Source organism: Capra hircus, chromosome 3 (assembly GCF_001704415.2).
Source record: "Capra hircus breed San Clemente chromosome 3, ASM170441v1, whole genome shotgun sequence".
Classification (NCBI taxonomy): Eukaryota; Metazoa; Chordata; class Mammalia; order Artiodactyla; family Bovidae; genus Capra; species Capra hircus.
This window is the reverse complement of record NC_030810.1, coordinates 10,813,938-10,819,578: the sequence shown is the minus strand read 5'-3', so window position 1 is coordinate 10,819,578 and position 5,641 is coordinate 10,813,938.

Genomic DNA, 5,641 nt, shown 5'->3' with positions numbered 1-5,641 from the left:
TTCTCTCAATCCATCTCCTCCTCTCAATTGTTACTACCATTGACCTAGTTCAGGTCCGTATAATCTCCCACCTAGACAACTGGTCTTCCCGCCTACAGTTTAATCCTCTTCCAATCCATCCTTCATATGCTGCCAGAATAATCTTTCTCAAGCATGTATCTAACCATGTTGCACTCTTTCTTAACAACCCCCCACCCTCACCAGCTGCCCAGTTCATACAGTCTAAAAGCTGAACTCTAAGCACAGCACTCCAGCCTTTTTATTCCCCGTTTAACTTTCTGCCTTCCTTTCCAGCCATCCCTCCCCCTCCCTCAAACACACACCCTGTGCTCTAGTTGCACTGACCTACTTTCAGTTCCCCAACACAACATGCTTTATCAAGCCCCTACACATACCTGGAATGCCTTCTCCTCCCTGTGCCAGCCAGGAGAATGCCAATCCATCTTTGAAACTCAGTTCAGGAGTCATCTCCCCCTGAATTGCCCCAGACAAAATCGGGCCCCCACAGCTACTTGTCTTACACATCCCTGTTAACTTCTATTATTATTTTATTACACATGCCTATTTTTTTTTGCTTGTCTTCCACCGGCAATGGGAAGCTCTCCGAGAACAAGACTGTATTTTATTTATCTTCATATTTTCTGTATCTAGCATAGGCTTAAATAGGGGCTTAAGATTTGTTGAAGGAGTGGATGAATATTTGATAGGTATTTTAGCTCGCCAAAAGCTACAGAAAAGGAACATCCGCATATAAAATAGCTGATGTTGTGTATGCTGTTATGCTTTGGAAAGAGGCCCTGGTATTTTTCAGTTTATTTAGATGTATTTTAATCATTCAATCAACAATGATTTATTAAGCATTCACTATGTGTTAGGTCTTGTGCCATTTGTAAAGGTCAAGGTACACGACGTTAAGAAAAACAGCCTTGGCCTTCAAGCAGGTACTCTCCAAGAGAAGCTTTTAACTATATGGAATTATAGCACAAAATTACTTTTTAAAGCAGATTTTGGGAGTTCTAATTATTTCACTATTCCAGAGGAAAGTATAATAATTATACGTTGAATAATTATAAAATGTAAACAATGGCATGGTTAGGATAAAGTGCCTACAGGTCATAGATGGGCGGTCATGACCAATCCCTGCCACATGGTGGCAGCACATCTCCAGGGATGAAGATTTTCTAGAGCCCTAGGACTTCAGAAAAGCAGTTCTCACACTTTTAACTCCAAAGCAAGAGTACTAAAAACTTAGCATGGTAGACTCAATTTGCAGAAAAGATGAAGTAAAGATATAATTTAATTAACTTTCTCCTCCAAACTTTTGTGAGTCTTTGGAATCTGCTTTTGTTTGTCTGAGTGCGTGCTAAGTCACTTCAGTTGTGTTCAACTCTTTGTGATCCTATGGATTGTAGCCCACCAGGCACCTCTGTCCATGGGATACTTGGTTTTGTGGGTTGCCGTTTCCTACTCCAGGGGATCTTCCTGACCCAGGGATCGAAGTAGCATCCATCCCCTTATGTCTCCTGCATTGGCAAGAAGGTTCTTTACAACTAGCGCCACCTAGGAAGCCCGTACATAAATGGAACTTTGGAATAGGCTGCATCACTGACTCGATGGACGTGAGTCTGAGTGAACTCCAGGAGTTGGTGATGGACAGGGAGGCCTGGCGTGCTGCGATTCATGGGGTCGCAAAGAGTCGGACACAACTGAGCGACTGAACTGAACTGAACAGTGGTAAATTACATGGCTTATTTTTTCATAATTACTGTTTATATTGATTTTGTGTGATATAATTATAGATCCTACTAGTGAAAAATTTCCCAATTTATACAACCAAAATAAGTGTCAGTATAGCAAAGTATTTCCTGTAGAGTACCTTACTTCTAGGTGCCCTACCAATGAAACTCATTTAAGAATAATGATCTAATCCAATGTTTTCTAATTACAAATAAGGAAAACAAGGCTCCAAGAAGCTAAATGAATTACCTAAGATCACAAAGCCATTTATAGGATTTGTTGTTGTTCAGTTGCTTAGTCGTGTCAGACTCTCTACAACCCCATGGACTGCCAGGCTTCTCTCTCCATCATCATCTCCCAGATATTCCTCAATTATGTCCATTGAGTCAGTGATGCTATCCAACTATCTCATCCTCTGTTGTCCCCTTCTCCTCCTGCCTTCAATCTTCCCCAGCATCAGGGTCTTTTCCAATGAGTCGGCTCTTCACATCACATGGCCAAAGTATTGGAACTGCAGCTTCAGCGTTAGTTCTTCCAGTGAATATTCAGGCTTGATTTCCTTTAGGATTGACTGGTTTGATCTCCTTCAGTCCAAGGGACTCTCAAGTGTCCTCTCCAGCACCACAGTTCAAAAGCATCGATTCTTTGGCACTCAGTCTTTTTTATTGTCCAGCTCTCACATCCGTACATGACTACTGGAAAAGCCATAACTTTGACTATATAGACCTTTGTTGGCAAAGTAATGTCTCTGATTTTTAATACACTGTCTAGGTTTGTCATTGCTTTTCTTCCAAGGAGCAAGCATCTTTTAATTTCATGGCTGCAGTCACCGTGCACAGTGATTTGGGAGCCCAAGAAAATAAAGTCTGTCACTGTTTACATTGTTTCCCCATCTATTTTCTGTAAAGTGATGGGATGGATGCCATGATCTTAGTTTTTTGAATGTTGAGTTTTAAGCCAGTTTTTTCACTATCCTCTTTCACTTTCATCAAGAGGCTCTTTTGTTCCTCCTCGCTTTCTGCCATAAGGGTGGTGTCATCTGTATATCTGAGGTTATTGATATTTCTCCTGGCAATCTTAATTCCAGCTTGTGCTTCATCCAGCCTGGCATTTCGCATGATGTACTCTGCATATAAGTTAAATAAGCAGGGTGACAAATTTCTGGGATAGGTTCAGTCTAATCCCTGCAAAGTTAACACAGAGCCTGTTGGATGGTTAACCCTGAGACTCAAGAGACAGAGAAGAGTCTAGGTGACTTTCAGATTTCTGAATTGGTGACTTGGATTATGGTGGTACATTCCCACCAAAATTGGGAATATAGATGCTAATTTCAAATACAGAGCTTTAGCTTGGCACAAGTTAATATACAGAATAAAAACTTTCCCCTAGCTACCTCAATCCTTCCACCTCTTTTCCAAACCAGAGCTCTCTTAGTTTCCCAGGTGACTGATGATGTGTTCCCCAAAGAAAGGAAAAATGCTAATTTGTTCTGAAAATGCTAATATCAGGAGTATCATCCCATTTATTCACTCCCCAGAGGGAGTTCAAGAATAATACAACACTTCCCTGGTGGTCCAGTCGTTAAGAATCTGCCTGCCAAGGCAGGGGACACAGGCTCAGTCCCTGGTCCAAGAAGATTCCACATGCCACAGGGCAACTAAGCCCATGCACCGCAACTACTGAACTTGAGCCCCAGAGCCCATGCTCTGCAACAAGAGAAACCGCTGCAGTGAGAAGATGGCACTCCATAACTAGAGTAGCCCCTGCTCACGGCAACTAAAAGTAAGTCCTCTAGCAGCAGCAAAGATCCAGTGCGGCCAAAAAAAAAAAAAAAAAGAATATAGTTGTCAAGGGACTGAGTTAATTAGTTTAATAAATATTGATTGATTTCTCTACCATGATTCAGGTATGTTCTAAGCCATTGGTTCTCAAAGTATGGTCGCCATACCAGCTGAATTAGCATTACCTGGGAACTTGTTAGAAATGCAAATTCTTGGGCCTCACATCAGACATCCTAAATCAGAAATTCTGGGACTGGAGTCCAAAAGTCTGCTTTTAGGGGCCCTTCAGGTCGTTTTGACACATGCTCAAGTTTGAGAATGACTATTTTAGAACAGAGAACGTGGTGTTAAGAAAAGAGTGCTTGTCCCCTTGAAGTGACAATATAGAAACAGACAAAAAGAAAACTTCAGGCAGAGGTAAGTGCTGTCCAGGAAGCCAGTACAGCGGATGATGGGAGAACCTAGAGAGTGTGCAAGCAAGGTCCCTCTGAGGAGTATGAGCTCTGGAGCCAGACTGAGCAGGATGTGAATGTTGATTCCAGCAGTTACTAACCTTTCCAAGGTTTAGTTTCATCTGCTAAAATGGAAATATATTATTACCTCACATTACTCTAAAGATTAAGTAAGATAATATTTGCAAAATTCTTGTAACTTTCTGTCTCAAGTAAACCCCCAATAAATGTTAGCCCTCCATATATGAGGAAAGAGTGTGTAGATATATATTTGTTGTTGTTTAATTGCTAAGTTGTATCCAACTCCTTGAGACCCCACAGACTGGAGTCCACTCTGTTCCTTTGTCCATGGGATTTGCCAGGCAAGAACACTGGGCGGAGTTGCCATTTCCTTCTCCAGGGTGTCTTCCAGACCCAGGGATTGAACCTGCATCTCCTGCTTGGTAGACGATTCTTTAACACTGAGCACCAGGAAAGCCAGATGTATATTTGGGAATCATCAGTGTAAATGTTAATAGTAAGGTGCATGAAAAGGTGGATAGACTGAGATGTCAGAAAAGAGAATGGATGATGGGATCTTATTGGTGGGAGCAGAAATGGGTTGGAAACTGGTGAGGAGATGACGAAATAGGATGAACATTTATCTGAAGCCAGCTACAGCTGGAAATTTGGAGGAGAAGGCCAGTGGATACGGTGAGTAACTATCCTGGTTTGCCTGAGACCAAGGAGGTGGTACTTTCAATGCTAAAACTGTGATAGTCCTGGGAAAACAGAAACAAGTTGTTCATCGGGTCAGTGGATAGGACCATCATCGGCAAAGTCAGGGGGGTAACTGTGACCTTTCTTTTTTGGTGCACTGATCTCTTCCTTACAGTAATTTTCTAAATATCTTGCAGTAGAGAGACTCAACAAGAATCTGGAGAGAAAGAAAGCTCGAATAATGCAGTGGGGAGAAGTCAGTCTTGCCTGGATAGGGCAGGATAACAAAAGAGACAGAATGGACCTGAAGGGGCAAATAGTAACCAGCACAATGACAAGGAATTAGAACTGTCTGGGATTAGTCTGACTCCAGACATTTTTTTTTTTTTTAACCTGCCTTGTTCAACGAGTATGGGAGTGGGATGGGTGGGTGTTTTCTGCATACTCGGATTAAACTTAAATAACATTACAAACCTTATCCAAGGATATTCTTTGGTATCTGAGCAGCCACAAAACTTTTCTGATGTCCAGTGGCGTGAGTGCCAAGTACAAGAAGGAGCAGGTAGGATCCAGCTGCTCCAAGAAAGGAAGTCCTGGAGGAAAACGCCACCGAGAACGAACTCAGGTGCCCAGGTATCTGCTTCCGGCTCACTTCCTGCCTGGAGGGCTCACTCCTCAAACTGCGCTTGATGGGAACTGTCGCGCTACGGTAAAGGTCAAATGTAAAAGACCACCACTCGCACAGTACCGTCTTGCAAGGCCAAAGGATCTGGCCGCAAGTAAGGCAGGACACCTCCAGCCTCCCCCAGCCTGAACTGACAAGAGGAGCCGCAAACCGCCAACCTCACCCAAATTACATTCAACTGGCTGGCCGAAGGCGTTCCGTGATTGGCAGGACAGCATGGGGGCGTGGTCTCACTAGAAAGTCTCCTCCGGATTGGTGCAAATCATCGAGGGCGAGGCCTCCACTCC